This window comes from Euprymna scolopes, chromosome 25, assembly GCF_053919585.1.
Source record: "Euprymna scolopes isolate OS-2025 chromosome 25, ASM5391958v1, whole genome shotgun sequence".
Lineage (NCBI taxonomy): Eukaryota > Metazoa > Mollusca > Cephalopoda > Sepiida > Sepiolidae > Euprymna > Euprymna scolopes.
Genome location: NC_136506.1, coordinates 107,341,232 through 107,357,095, shown reverse-complemented (window position 1 = coordinate 107,357,095; position 15,864 = coordinate 107,341,232). Strand labels below are relative to the sequence as shown.

General features: G+C 33.7%; 1 protein-coding gene across 2 annotated transcripts in view; it reads left to right on the top strand.

Moving 5' to 3' along the window:
* The first annotated feature begins 276 nt into the window (after positions 1-276).
* Positions 277-15,864, top strand: part of LOC145247556 (uncharacterized) — a 92,441-nt gene continuing 76,853 nt past the window's right edge. The window contains exons 1-2 of one of the 2 annotated variants that reach the window (XM_080109401.1): positions 280-353; positions 4,171-4,249. The gene's annotated coding sequence lies outside the window, so the exon portion shown is untranslated. Of the gene's footprint in view, positions 354-4,170; positions 4,250-15,864 lie in introns of both variants that reach the window. The other variant, XM_080109402.1, reaches the window with a different exon arrangement.

Here is a 15,864-nt window from a genome sequence, read left to right as displayed (position 1 = left end):
TAACTCTTACCGTTTCCCCCCCTCTCTCATTGATTCTTACCAGCTTCTCCATCATTGCTCCCTCTCTGGCGTTGACTCTTACCAACTTCTTTCTTATTACTCCCCTCTCTCATTTACTCTTACTATTTTCTCCCTCATTGTTTCCCTTCTCTCTGTGAGTCTTAAAATTCTATCCGGGGAGGAAAAAAAAATGCCTCCCACCTCGTCCTGCTCCATCTCCTTCCACCGCTCCTCAGTCAGTGATTGCTACTCCTACCGCTACCCAGATTTCCCCTCCTACCCCGTTTATTTATGTGTATTGGCGACAACGCTGTCGTTTCTCTACATAACATCACAACATAAAAGCTCGGATGGTAAGTGCTGCTTACTATTTACAAAAAAACAAAAAACAAAACAAAAAAACAAGCGTGTTAAATATATGTATATATATATATATATAAAACGGCTATTTCAGTTTAAACCAAACTCGTTTTGTTTTCGTACCCCTCCCCCGTGAAACATTTTAAAATACAAAAATCAATTCTTTTGTCTGTTTTTTTTTTTTAAAGAAAACCACAGGTTTAACCTTTTCTGCATGTAAGCGAAAACCACGTTGTAGGATGTAAGAACAAGAATAATCTCTTACACAAAAAAATGATCTAATAGTCGCCATTTCAACATTCCACGATTCTTTTTAAAGGGGACCCCCCCCCCCTTCATTTCATTCACCAACCACACCTTGTTTTTTGATCTCGCCATTTGCTTTGAGAGGATCTAACGAAAGATGGATCGTCTCTCTAACGCATAACGGCCCGTCCTAATCTAAAAAATGGTTAAGAACCGGTTAATTTCCATGTTTACTAACGCACACCATTTTTTTTTCATGACCTAAATTGCGACTTCTTCCTTTGTCTCTTCTTTCCATCCGCCATTTTTTTCTCTCTCTTTTTCTCTCTCTCTCTCATCACAAAACTGAAAAAATAACAACAATCAGTTTCTCTTTATTTTTAATTTTAATCCCTCTCCGTTTTTATTACCCTTTTCCTTCTGTTCGTCCATGCTCTGATAAAAAATCAACCTGTATCTATATTTCTTTTAAAAAATCGTTTCCTAAAAACGAGACTTTTCCTTTTTCGTCTTTTTTTATAACAAGAAGTCGTGATGTGTCATTTTCCGATTTTCCATGTTTAATGGCCGAAAAGTCTAGGACTACTGTAACTAAAACTAAATCAAACGAACCGAAATGATTTAAAATGTTAATTTATTTCAAATTTAGAAGAATATAGAGGCTTGAAACTACCACTATTCGTTATTTAATTCAACATTAGATATACATTTAATGCAATATTGACCAATACATTGGGACAACTTCGAAACTACATTCTGTAATCACAATGCTTCAATCAAACTACAGCAACAGCACTGTTATTTAATTTGTTTTCTTATAAAAATAATTGAAATGATCTTTAGCTTTAATACATATGTACATATATATACACATGCATATATATATATATATATTATATATATATATATTATATAATATCGCATAGACGTACGATTCCACACCCTCCTTCCTAATTAAATTTGTCGCCCTCATTTTTGGAACCCTATTCGATGAATCCGTTTCAGTTTTAGTAGTAACTTGGACTACTGTAATGGAGAGCAAGTGTTGCGTTCGATTTCGGTTCGTCTGATTCGAAAACAACCACTTCTAGACCGGCCACATCTGGAGGTACACGACACATCTGCTACACATCTGTTTCTCTTCCATATTGTCTGTTATGAAAACAAATTAGTCACGGATTTGTTTTGGGAACATTCACCCCCCCCCCCCATCTTCACTCGATCACCTGTGTTTTTTTCGTTCGTTCATTTTTTTCACGTTTTCACTTCCTGGTTTGCTACTTTCTTTTGTGGCATGTTATTACTTGTTATTATTGTTATTATTATTATTACTTTTATTATTATTATTACTTTACTATTACCATCATTATTCTCGTTAGCATTTTCATTACTTTTATTATCATTATCATTATTATTATTATCATCATTATTATTATTGCTTTTTACCGACCAAAAACAACTTGTATTATGCTAATATAATACGTAAGATTTAAATCGAATTTTATTTGAATTATCTTTTTTCTTAACTGTGCGTGATATGCATATTAATAGTCTGAAATATACTTATGGCAAGTGAGTTAACGCATAAACATGCTTTATTCCAGTAAAGGAATTTGGCCATGCTAACGGTTAGCCTGGCTCTTTCAATGGAATGAAACGCAGGTTTCTGTGTAGCTCACTTGCCATAAGTATTTTTTATTTTTAGGCTACTACTAATCTATATTCGTGTATTGAGCATTGTTAAAGCAAATACCGAAGCGAAAATAGGCACATGATTATAATGTACCAATGTTTGAAAACGGATTAAATTTGAAATATACTGAACAAGAGAATGATTTGAAATCTGTATCTTAATTTCGATTTTATTTTACCATTAAAAATGGTTTCGTGCGTATATGGGAAATAACATCATTATTGATTCTGAAGTATGTTTTAGTTATTTGAAATAATAGTCAATGTTTTTTACGTTTTATATATATAATGTTGGGACGATCAATCTGAAAAAATTGAACTTTTTGGGGTATCGAAATTGGAAAATTTGTGCTTATTTTCCAATGCCAATCGATTCTTTTGTCTTAATTTGATTTTTTGTTCAAAACAAAACCTTCCACTGTCTGTCTCGTATATATATATATATATATATATATATATATATATATATATATATATAAAGTTTATTGGTTCCCCCGACAAATGGAGAGTGGATCTGTAAATTCACCCTCGTCTGTTCGCACTTTTCTCAATAACTATGCCTTGGAATTTTTTGAAATTTTACACAAACATTAAACATGATATGAGTAAAAAAGTAACAGAACGAATTTTCCAGGAAAACTCCGGTTGCCCCTTAGGGGTGCCTTTCGGGTTAAAATGGCTAAAATTGATAATTTTGTGCTTATTAAAAAAAACTTGATGCCTTGGATTTTTATAAAACTTTCTGAAAAGTTGTAACTAACTGATTTCTATATAATTTTGTTTGTCTATACTTCGCAATAACTTTTGGATGTGCCACAAGGGCTCTTCTAGATCTAATAAAATCACTCCATTTTTGGGACTATTTTACCATATTTATCCAAAATTGTCTGTGTATGTCTGTCTATTTAGCAGTTTTGCATGGTGCTGACTCAAATTTAAATATGTTAAGGTCTTGGGGACTTTGGTGGCTAAATAGGGTGGGTGGTGCTGAACTTAGTCAATTTTATTTATGCCTCGTTCACTGTGCAAAAAAAGTAGCAGAATGTATAGAAAACTTAATAAATAGAAAAATGTATACACCACAACATATAAAACCACATCAATCAAAGAAACGACATACCAATCTACTGTTTTTTGTGTGTTTTAGTGGTTTGTACAATTTGTCATTTTTATCATTAAATTACATGCTAGTTCAGAGCCGGATGCACCTTAATCAAAAAGAACTTTTTACTACCGTATTAAAATTGGAACACGTTTTCTGACTTGTGTGTGTATTCTTAAATCTTATATCTAAATTGCTTTGCTATTTTAGTATTATTCAATTAGATACTTAATTTTTATCAATTTTCTACATGTTTATTAGAACGATTTAAGAAAAAATGTTATATTTCACTTGAAAAGAATTTATGACTTTATCAATTGATAATCAAACCATATTTTTTTTAGATAGGATTTTCAAGTTAAATCTATACAGTAACTTTTATTTATTAAATTGTTAGGTGAAAGTGCAGAATAGTTACAAAACGTCCCCATCCCATGTAAAGAATAGGTTTCTAAATAAATTTCTAATATTTCAGCACAGTCTGTGTTCTGCATAGGTAGCAAAAATTTGCATCCAGATTTTTGTATTTAAATAATAAATGTAATTGAGTCAATGCACAACACACAAAAAAGACTAAAATATAGTTTGCTAAAATAAAAATAATATTTAGGTTCATATGTGTCTTCATCTATAGAAACATCAATTATTAGTTTTAATTAAATACAAAAAACATTTTCTTAATCTTGGCGATGTCTAAGTTAAATGTTCATTCAAATCTTTCTTAAATTAAAATGTTTAAATATTTTTATTGATTTTTGATTGCTTTGCAGAGGATTTTGACTAATATTTTACACAAGTCTTGCGACACGGACGGAAAACAACACAGTCGAGCCAAACTGGGGGGGAGGGGTAAGAAATATGGATCTTTTTTTTCTCATTCAAAATTACTTTTCTTATTTGAATAATCATTTCATAATCATTTTTAGTTGAACATCTGTTTTTTTTCTTTGACATTTTTTGACATGTGTTTAGACGGCTTTTAGAATTTGACTTCCAAATTCATCTAAACCTTTAATCCTATTTTTCTCAAATCAATCCCTGTACCTTCCTCTTAGTTTATTTTGTTTACCTTTTCCTGCTATCTCATCAGTTTTACATCTACAAACACCAAACACTCTTATATGTTATTATAAAATAATATAATAATTTTGTTTAAATTAATATATCTATTTCACAGTGTTAACAGATCAGGCTGCCTAAAGATATCGACTTCCTGGTCTAAAATGCACCAAATGATGTTTTCTTTTTCCTTTACTTTCCTTTTGCAAAACTCAATCATGTTTTTCTGCAAAGCCAAAAACAATTTTCCTCTACAAAACAACCAAACCAAACATCATGAATAAATATTTGAAGATATAAACAACTTGAAGCATAAAATCTTTTTCCCAAGTTACTGGATTTGGCATTAAATAACCCAAAATGTGTTGATATGCCATAAAACAAAATAATCAAATTCCCTGCTCCCTCAGTTGTTTTACATCGACTAACCCAGGCACTCTCATATGTTCGTTCAATGTAACCAAACCAACAAAGTCTTCTGTGTGAACATGTGTTTGTGTGCATTCACTGCAAAAGCTGTGATCGTCCACTGGTTGTGCTGGGTTGAGGACAGTGATTGATTCTGATGACGGTTGCAGTGTTAATTGCATGCTACCACAGAAGAAAAATGGTCATGTTACAATTTTGTGTTTCTGAATTTTTGAGATTATTTGTATTATTTGGATACTTCAGACTACTGTTAAGAGCAAGTAGTTAATAAAACATGTTAAAAAACACTTTGAAAAAGAGTTAAAAACATATTTAATTTAAAAAGGAAACCCTAAATAAGTGGATAGTCCTTAATCCACGGAGTTTTGAAGAAATACTTTCCTTCTCATCAGAGGATAGGATTTAGCAAAATGCGGGATCGGATTTTGCTTATATATATATGGTAGTAATAAATAGTGATACTTATAACTAGAAATAAAATGGGTTTAAGGCTCTCAAAATTCGTACTAGAACTGTCTGCAAAGAATACTTGGAAAAATCAATTGTAAAAGTGATCTTTCTAAAGATTGACGGTTCAATTCTCTGTGTGGATAACTGAAAAATACAATTGCAAATTACTTAGGACTTTTATCCAGTCCAGACTGACAAAACGATAGCATACTACCCTCGTGAAGTAAATAAGGGATTCCATTCAAAATTCCATCCAAATTTCCGAGTTTAACAAGATACGTATGAAGAGGGTTGGAGGTTACACTGACCGAAACATTGTGAAAATGACACTCAAGATGAGATCAGTAGTCTGAAGAATCCAAATAATACGAATTACAATTATGCGTCGTTTTGAAATCAAAACTTCAGATGAGATGGAATTAGTACATAGTTTAATTATATTGAATAATCATTCTCTGCGCGGTGAGAAAAATCACTTGAATTTAATGTTAGGAAAATAACTTATATTTTTGTTTATTTTAAAGTTTATCTTCATTGTCTAGTTCAAGCTATGGCAAAACTGAAGAGCATTGATTTTCTAGTCTGTTTTGTTGTATGTTGAATAAACATATTTCCCTATAAACATATACATTTCCAGACATATACACAGACATGAAAAAGTAAATAGATACCATTATTATCATTAATAAGGTCCTGATGAACCTAGAAAAGATATTATTTTCCCTTGCTTTACATCTCTACTGCATATGTACTGCCCAGATGTAATCTTCCTCTGAGATCACCAGATCTATCTTTCATACTCGCACCACTGTATCATTCCGTTACATCACACAAAAAGAATGACAGAGAAAATGTAGATAGCTACTTTATTAAGTTGTGAAACGAGACATATTTACAAATAGTAGGTGTTAGCTACAAGTCCATGTTGATGGAATACAAACTATTCTACGTGTTCTGCGCACCGTTTTTTTTTTTTTTTAATATCTCCAGGTGACCAGAAGTCATATGGTATGAGCCACCTCACAACATATCCCCCCCCCCCCCTAGATATTATGTCCGTTCGCCATTTTCCTTTTGGGATCTATTTCTATAACTCCTGTCAGAGTACGTTTTCATTTGCTTATGTTTTTTTTTGTTTTTTTTTTGTATTGGTGGTACTTCAGACATATCATAAGTGACTGATATAGGTGCTTTTCGTTGTTCATTTGTGTCTGGGGTATATATATTTTTTTTATTTAGTTAATATACTTTTAATTTTATTTTGGATGTTTTATGATGTGCATCATATTCCAATTCTTCTTTCAATTTATGCCTTATATCCACGTTTTTCCTAAATAATAATTTTAGAAATAATCTTTTTGTTTTGTTTGAAGTATGATTTTTTGGTAAAATTTTAGAAAAAATTTTTTCTTGTAGATTTTGGTGTGTTGAAAAAGGATGGAATACTGCTGCCACATCTGGGCAGGAGCTGCTAAAATAGCCTATCCTGCCTTGACAGAGTACAAGATAGACTTTGTAGCTTAGTGGGGGATGCCCTTTTCTGTTCCCTGCAACCTCTCTCCCACAGAAGAGACGTTGCAAGCCTGTCTTTGTTTTATCATTATTTCCATGGCAAGTGCTCGTCTGAGCTCCAATCCTGGTCCCTCCCTCGCCAATCTTTCACGAAAAACACCCGTCTAGCTGAAACCACTGTCAATAATTTTCCCCATTCTTTATCTGTGCCTAAATCAAAACGTAGATTCCATGAACAGAGCTTCTTAGAAGTGCACGCCTGTGGAACTCTCTTCCTTTTGCCTGTTTCCCACCGGACTACAACTTGGATGTCTTCAAGTCCAACATAAACAAATTCCTGATAAACCGCCCCCTTAAGTAAGACACTTTATCAAATCTCCATTACTACGATACTATCCCATTGATTACTGTACACGCAATAACCCTTATCTCCGAGTGGCTTCCGGGCCTTGATAAGTGGTGACTACCATGTAAAAAGAAGAAAAAAAAATCTGAAAACCGTATCCGTTGCAAATTAATAGTTTCGGAGATGTTAATATTTATCTAAGGGATTATTTTCTTTGTATAATCAGCGTGGTAATGGCGTAAGTCACCTGATTACACATACACACAGATCGAAGAGAAATCACATTTATTTTAAAAAATCAGCATTTTATTAGTTTATGTTAGCTAAAAGCAAATCTCACAACGCATCATTGTATTTGTTTACATAATTTCGGTTTTTGCGTTTGCATGCGCACGAGTGTGAAGTGACTTGTCTCATTGCAGAGGAATTTTTAACAGGCATTTTAAATAACAAGAAAGTTTTTAAAAAATGTGGTTCATTTTTTTGTGTGTTATGTAGTTTTTAATGCTTTCTAATTGATCTAAAAAATTAAGTTTTCATGAGCGCTTTACAAAAACCTAATTAACCATTTTTTTCCATAAGTATCGTGCCAACATTTATCGAGCAGACAGTACTCTGCTTGATAAATGTCGGCACGTTACTTACAGAAAAAACGGTTAATTAAACTACAGCAGCACCTGTTAAGCTATACAACTTCTATAATTGAATACCCCCCCCCAAAAAAAAGAACGAAAAACATAAAGATGTTTTTTGTAAACCGATCGTGAAAACTTACTGACAGCATTATTTTTACTGTTAAATGAGGTGAAAACTTTATTTTATTTTATTTTATGAAAATATTTCTCGTGATTTAAAATGTCCGCCATGTATTCATGCACCATGTGAAATGTCATGTGACTACTGCTTGTGCGTAGCGTAAATGAAGTTAGTGAAATGGTGTCTGTGCGCATGCATAATCAGCCGACTTACGCCATTATAACTGATTTTACAAAGAAAATAATCTCTTGGAAAAATATTAATATCTCCAAAATTATTAATTTGCGATGGATATTTTTTTTTATGTTTTTACCCCAAACAAGGCACGTTGCCACTTTGATGTAGCGGGCTACTATCAGGGACATAAGCTACAGGGGTACTATGTAGGGAGTTGGGCAGCAAGATGTCTGTTCATGTTACACTTGAACTTCTGCATAACAGTACAGTTGGGGAAGCAGGGATCCGGAAGGGAATTTCAAAGTCTAGCGGTTCTGGGGAAGAAACTACTGGAGTAGAAGGCTCTCTTACATCTAGGCATCTCTACTGTGAAGGAGTGGGATTTAGCTGCTTGTCGGGTTTGTCGTGGGTATTTACATCGAGGGGAGGGTACAAGTGCTTGCAGTTCGTCAGAGCATTCACCGTTAAAGTACTTGTAGAACAGGCAGAGGGATGCAACATTTCGTTGATGGGACAGAGGCTGAAGCTTAAATGACAGTTCAGGACCTATCAGGTTGGCGACTCTCTTTTGAACCTTGTCTAGGAGCGAGAGACTAGTAGCAGATGCACCAGCCCAAATATGACCACAATACTCCATACATGGGCGAATGGTGGCCTTATAGAGGTACAAGATACATTCGGGCATTAGTAGCTTTCTAGCATGGTAGAGAGAACATACCTTCTTCGCAGTGGTCCTCGCGATACTCTCAATGTAATTGTAATATGGTTTTCAAATTCTTTTCCAACACATGGAAATCTACAAAAATAATATATTTTTTTCTACTAGTTCGAATTCACACCTTTTTCTAAAATAATATCGTCTTTTTTTTTTTATTTCAATTTATCAAAAACTGAACTACTTTCCTAGCAAACATTAAATATGCAGGGGGCATGTTCGTGTCAGTGTTAACATTTGATAAGACATTTTGTAATTCTTTATTTTCCTCTTCAACACCATTTGCTTTTTGATCAGGCTTTTGAATACGTTGATAAATCTCTATATTTGTTGGATCTTGGATGATAAACTGCAGATTTCAGGTGTCTGTAGCATACACTTTTTTCTTTTTTTCTCTTTTTCTCATAGGCATCACCACTTATCAACGCCCAGAGGCCATTCGAGGATAAGGTTTAAGAGTGTACAGTAATCAGTTGGACAATATAGTAATCGTTAGTAATGGAAATTCGGTAAATTTGTTAATTTAAGTAGAACGGCTCATCAAGAACTATGCACCCCATTAAACATGAAACCACCTTGTGCATGTTTATATCTTTTCTGCACACGTTCTTGCCCAGATTTAATCTTCCTTTGAGATCACCAGATCTAAGCCTATCTTTAAGACTTGCATCACTGTATCATTCATGTCATTTCTCTCTGTAAACACATGTCCTCAACTCTCACTGACTAAGGTCACTTTCATATATCATTGCACTGTGCAGGATTGAAACCGGGTTTCTGTACCCATTAGGGAATATTAACCAATATACTGATATATATATATATATATATATATATATATATATATATATATATAAAACATAAAAAAGTAAATAAATACCCTTATTATTAATAAGGTTCTGATGAACCTAGACTAGAAAATACTCAATGTCGCATCACCTCAATGTTGCATCCCGGTGCCTGTGTTACAAGTACTTTAATGAAATGTGCTTTGGTATAGCACTTATGCCTTCTCAGCGTACATACTCCAAACTGATATCTGAAAAGTAGTAAAGTCCTACCCCTCCACTGTTGCAGTCTTTAAATACTGGAAATCCTTCTACTCTAATAGTTTCTTTCTGCGGACTGCTAGACTTTGTAATTCTCTTCCTGTTTTTTGCTTTCCTGAAACCTGCAGAAGTTTAAATGTAATGTGAACAGACCTCTCTCTGCTCAATTCCATACAGTCCTCTGTTAAACATGATCCCAAATATTATGTCTTGTTTGGGGTGAAAGTGTGTGTATATATATATATATATATATATATATATATATATATATATATATATATATATGGAAATATACTTTATTTCCTAATAATATATACCAATCCTTATTTAAGAAGCTCAATGTAATTACAGAGCAATATAGTGAATGAATGACAAAAGTCTATATTCCAAAGTTCATGGTGTTGATCATTTTACAATTTATTCCTTTAATTCAGTTGACATTTACAATTCTTGACAGTATCTGTTTTGTAGCACAAAACTGCACTTTATTTCCTTTTGATGGCTTGATTGTTGCTACTTCTTCTGATGAGTTAAGGACTCACTAATTGATATAATAATTAAGTGATTGATTTTATTCTACGAAATAGATGCTGTCAAGAATTCTAAATGTTAACTGAATTAAAGAAATAAATTATAAGATGGTCAACATCATAAACTAGGAAATATAGACTTTTGTCATTCATTCACTAATATATTACACACACGTTATCGAATGAACACGTTGCATTTGGTATCTTTAACTTTTTGGGTTAAGTTTTCAGTGTTTTTGTGGAATTGAAGGTACTGATGCATGATCAAAATAATCTATAGTGTCTATTAAATAAAAACATATGCTCTAGAACAAGTAATTGAGCACTATTGTCATTTTTTTTTAATGGAAAATCCCTTCAGACAAGGCATAAAGCCATTTGATGTAAGCAGCTAAAAAAAAAATACTTCAATGTCAAAAACTAGCCAACAAAAAAGTGTTAGATGGATAGATGCTACCACAGAAAACAGCTATTCTTTTTCCTATGTCAGAAACATCAATCATGGAATATGAGGACTAAAGGACAAAATCAGAGAAGCAAGAGTTACGATGCTGCTGAAAGTAAATCCAAGGTTCACTTTCAGTTATATATATATACTAGCAAGGGTTCCCGGCGTTTCCAGGGTGTTTAGAGTTTGGGGGGGGGGGAATCAAAACACAACAAAGTAATAATCCTGTTTAAATATTAAAAAAACAAAAACAATGTTAAAACTTCTTAAAAAAAATTGGAAAAACAAAAAAAAAAACAGGGAAGATGATGGGAAAAAAACCCAAAAAAAACAAACAATGTTAAAACTTCTTAGCATGGGTGCCTGGCATTGCCCGGGTGTTTGAAAACAAAATTGTTTTGGGGGGGAGGTAGGCTCGAACCTGAAACCTTGAGGCAAAAGCAAAAAAAAAAGAAAAAAAAAAGAGCGACCGTCACAACACACCCGCCCGCGCCCCTTCATGGAAAAACGGTTAATTAAACTGCAGAAGCACCTGTTAAAGCACACAAGTTCTATATTTGAATACCCCCTCCCCCCAAAAAAAGAACGAAAAACATAAAATATGCTTTTGTAAACCACTCGTGAAAACTTAATTTTTTTAGATCAATTAAAAGGGGGTTAATAATATCATGCAAACCGTAAATTTGCGACGAATTTGATTATCAGATTTGTGGCCTGCAACATCGAATATCCCCTAAAAAAAACAGAAAAAAAAAATTAGTGGTCAGTGTTCTGTTGTAGCAAAAGGTAATATTTACTTCTTTTAATTTATTTTAATAAATATTAATCTAAATACTGTTTTTTATTTGTGGTCTTGTCTTTACGTTCTTTCCTTTCGCTCAAGATTTCTTGGAATTTACCACATCCCCCTCCAATAAACCTTATTTTCTTTTGCGCCAACGCCAGTGGTGGGGAGGGGGGATTCCTGTTACATGTGGCATATTTAGCTTCTTTTGGCGTTTTTTCGTTATTGAAAAACAAGATGGCCGCCATTAAAAATGAAAAGGATTACGTTGGATACTGAATGTCTTCAAATATGGATAACTGTGTGTTTGCGCAAAAAATAAATGCGATATTCATTCTCAGCATATCCGAAAAACCTATAAAAATCAACAAATTAGAGGTGAATGCCGAGGGATCGGTAAACTAAAAATTTACCGAAATTTGATTCACCGCGCATACAATATAGCATCAACTCGACAAATATTTTACAAAGAGCTAACAAACATAAAACAAACCCTAATAAACAATAACTTTCCCAATAAAATCGTTGATAAACACACAAAACTCTATTTAAACTCACTCCACAATAAAAACATAAACCCTAACGAAAATGACACCAAAGTATACTATAAAAACCAATTACACACTAACTACAAAATAGATGAAATAATAACAGACCTAATTAAAAGATACATCAGACCTACTGACCAAAACAAAAAGATCAAACTAATAATATATTATACCAAATTTAAAACTTTCAATTTAATAATCAAAAACAATACTAACATCACACAAAACCAAGCTGATGTAGTGTATGAATTTATTTGCCGCTTTTTTTTTTTTTTACACAGTGATCACCACTTATCAAGGCCTGGAAGCCACTCAGGGATAAGGGTTATTGCAAGTACATTACGTTAGTGTGGAGATTTGATGAAGTGTTTACTTAATGGGGCGGTTCATTAGGAATTTATTAACGTTGGACTTGAACACATCCAAGTTGTAGTCCGGTGGGAAGCAGGCAGACGGAACAGAGTTCCACAGGCGTGCAGTTCTAAGAAAGAAGCTTTGTTCATGGAATCCGCGTTTTGATGTAGGCACAGATATAGAGTGGGGGAAATTTTTCACAGTGGATTCAGCTAGACGGGTGTTTTTCGTGAAAGATTGGCGAGGGGGGGGGGACCAGAGATTGGAATTCAGACGAGCACCTGCCATGGAAATAATGATAAAACAAGGATAGGCTCGCAACGTCTCTTCTGTGTGAGAGAGGTTGCAGGGTAGAGAAAAGGGCATCCCCCACTAAGCCACGAAGTCTATTTTGTACTCTGTCAAGGCAGGATAGGCTGTTTTTAGCAGCTCCTGCCCAGATATGGCAACGGTATTCCATCCTTGGACGTACTTGGCTTTTATATAGATAGAGAATTGTATCATTAGTGAGATATCTTCTGGAGCGGTAGAAGGATCCTACCATCTTTCCAGCGACCTTGGCAACAGACTTGATGTACGTGTTCCATTTCAGATCAGGAGTAAAGGTCAAACCCAGAAGCTTGTCAAAACATGGGGCCTCACCCAAACAAGAGCCATCCATCCCAATTGATGCCAGCTGGGGATCAGAACGTTGATGATGTAAGGATAGGAGTTTGGTTTTGGATGCATTAAAGGTAACCAGCCACATCTTCCCCCACTGAACCACGCGCTCAAGATCAGAGGAGAGAGAATCAGAGAGAACTTTGTCATTTACAGCCTTTGATGTGTTGCCGTAGATGGTCGTGTCATCAGCATAGATGTCAACGAATGATTTAAGTATGTGTTTAGGGAGGTCATTGATGTAGATCAGGAAGAGAGTTGGGCCCAGGATTGACCCCTGAGGGACTCCAGCATTTATATTGCAGGCCTCCGATTTTTTGTCCATCTACCACTACTCTTATGAGCCTATCGGAGAGAAATGATTTAATGATTGAGAAAACATTTCCAGTTATACCGTAGCTGGAAATCTTGTGAAGTAGACCCTTATGCCATACCTTGTCGAAGGCCTTTGATATGTCAAGAGCAATTGCCCTAGAAAGAAAGCCTTTGCCAAGAGATTCACTAATCCTGTGGGATATAACCGTCAGCACATCTGCGGTAGATCTTGCAGAGCAGAAACCATATTGTGTGTCACTAAGAAGGTTATTCCTGCTGAGGTGGTTGACTATTTCTCTATTTAATATGGATTCTAGCAACTTACTCATAACACACAGGAGACTTATTAGTCTGTACTGAGAGGGAGATGACTTATCACCTGAATTCTTAAATACAGGGCAAACTGATGAGGTCTTCCAGGGAGTCGGAAAGCACTTCTCCTTAAGGCAGCGCTTAAATAGTTTCGTAAGTATGGGAGCAAGTTCTGGTTGAAGCTTTTTTAACACTATAATTGGGATGCCATCAGGGCCAGTTGCTTTACTTCTAGGTTCTTGATCAGCTTGGCGACCTCATGCACGAACTTACTCTAAAAATTCATACAACGCATACATAGGCCATACAACAACAACAACACTCTCCCGATGACTAACTTATCATTTAGCTGACATTAGTGCCATTAAACAACATCTAATATCCCACGATAAAAACCTACAGTCGTCCGACATTAGAAATGTCTTAATGAACAATACTAAAATCAGATACCTTAACAACTGCACACGACGACTAAAATTACTAAAAGCTGTACTTATAACAAACATGACAGCCCTTTTTAAACTGGATCTTATTTAATACCGGAACAAGTATACTAACAGTATTTAATAACTAACAAGAAACTAAATTAATAAACTGTGCAATGAGAAAATTGAAATTAAAAATAGAATAAAAATAATTCGCCCTAACCCTCCTGTACCCACCTTTATAACCAATTAAAAAAACAAACAAACTATAGTTACACCAAGCCTCATAGAAAAAGAAAACAAAAACAACAACAATCACTCCTGAAGATAATCGGATGCATCGGAGCGATAGAAAGCGCTCAAGAAGAATATGGCCGAAAAACAACCTTTGGGCGTCATTCTGTATTACCTACTGAAATTAAAGACTGCCCGGAAAATTGAAAAATTATTCATTAAGATAGGAAAAAAGAATAATTGTCGTGTTCAATCAGATGTGTTTGAATATATATATATATATATATATATATATATATATATATATATATATACGCACCCACTATTTGAACATCTGGCGTTACCCGGTTGTACAATACATTTAAATACAATATTTTAATTTATGCAGATTGTGTATATATTATTATAGAATCAATCCTCTATTGAATATTATATATTATGAAGAATAATTTGCCCAGTGGTTAGTTATATATTTTACATACATACATACATGCATGTATATATATATATAAATTTGTATTCCTGTCTGTTTTTTTGTTTGTTCCCAATTTGATTTATATACATACAAAAGAGCCATTACTTTCCTATTTCATTTATTTCTATATATAGTGTGATGCCAAATATATGCTGAAGATGTATCCTCATTTGCATATTACATTAAGGAAAATCGATTTTACTAAATAGTCGTATGTTAGTTACCATTTATAGCAAGAGAATTGTTTTAAATGTTTTATTTAAGATTGTTATTTAAATTTAATTTATATTGATAGTATATTTAATTTAATGTATTTTGAATTATTATTACCGACATTGATTTTTTTTTTTTTAACCGGTTTTGAGTTATTTCCTCTGGTTTTAAGTATTGCCGATAATAAAACAGACTGAAAACAAAAATCAATAAAAATGAAAGTTCTTCTAAACATGAAATTAAAATTTCCTTGTAAATGTAATTTTAATTGTGTAAACTGCTAACAAAAACAAAATTTTCAATTCCTAATGAGAGCCTGTTTTTAAGTAATTACGTTATTAAAACAAAATGGGGGAAAAAAATGAGATGTAATTTATTTATTAAAACCAAATAAAATAATAGGACAAATAATATTTTTTGTAAAAATTATCTTGTAAACGAAATTAAAAATTTGCTGCTAAACACTGTTCAAAGCATTAAAGGTTTTGTAGCACCAGTTCCAGATGTCATATTGCTGTCACCTTTTGAGATCATGTTTTATGGTACAAAATGATGCTCCATTTGAAAATGATCTGAAATATATTAGGTATCAGGGTTGCAGAGTCGGAGGGAGTCAGAAGTTTTAGCTGGAGTCAGAGTTGGATTTCTTAGATTACTAGGAGTTGGAATTTTT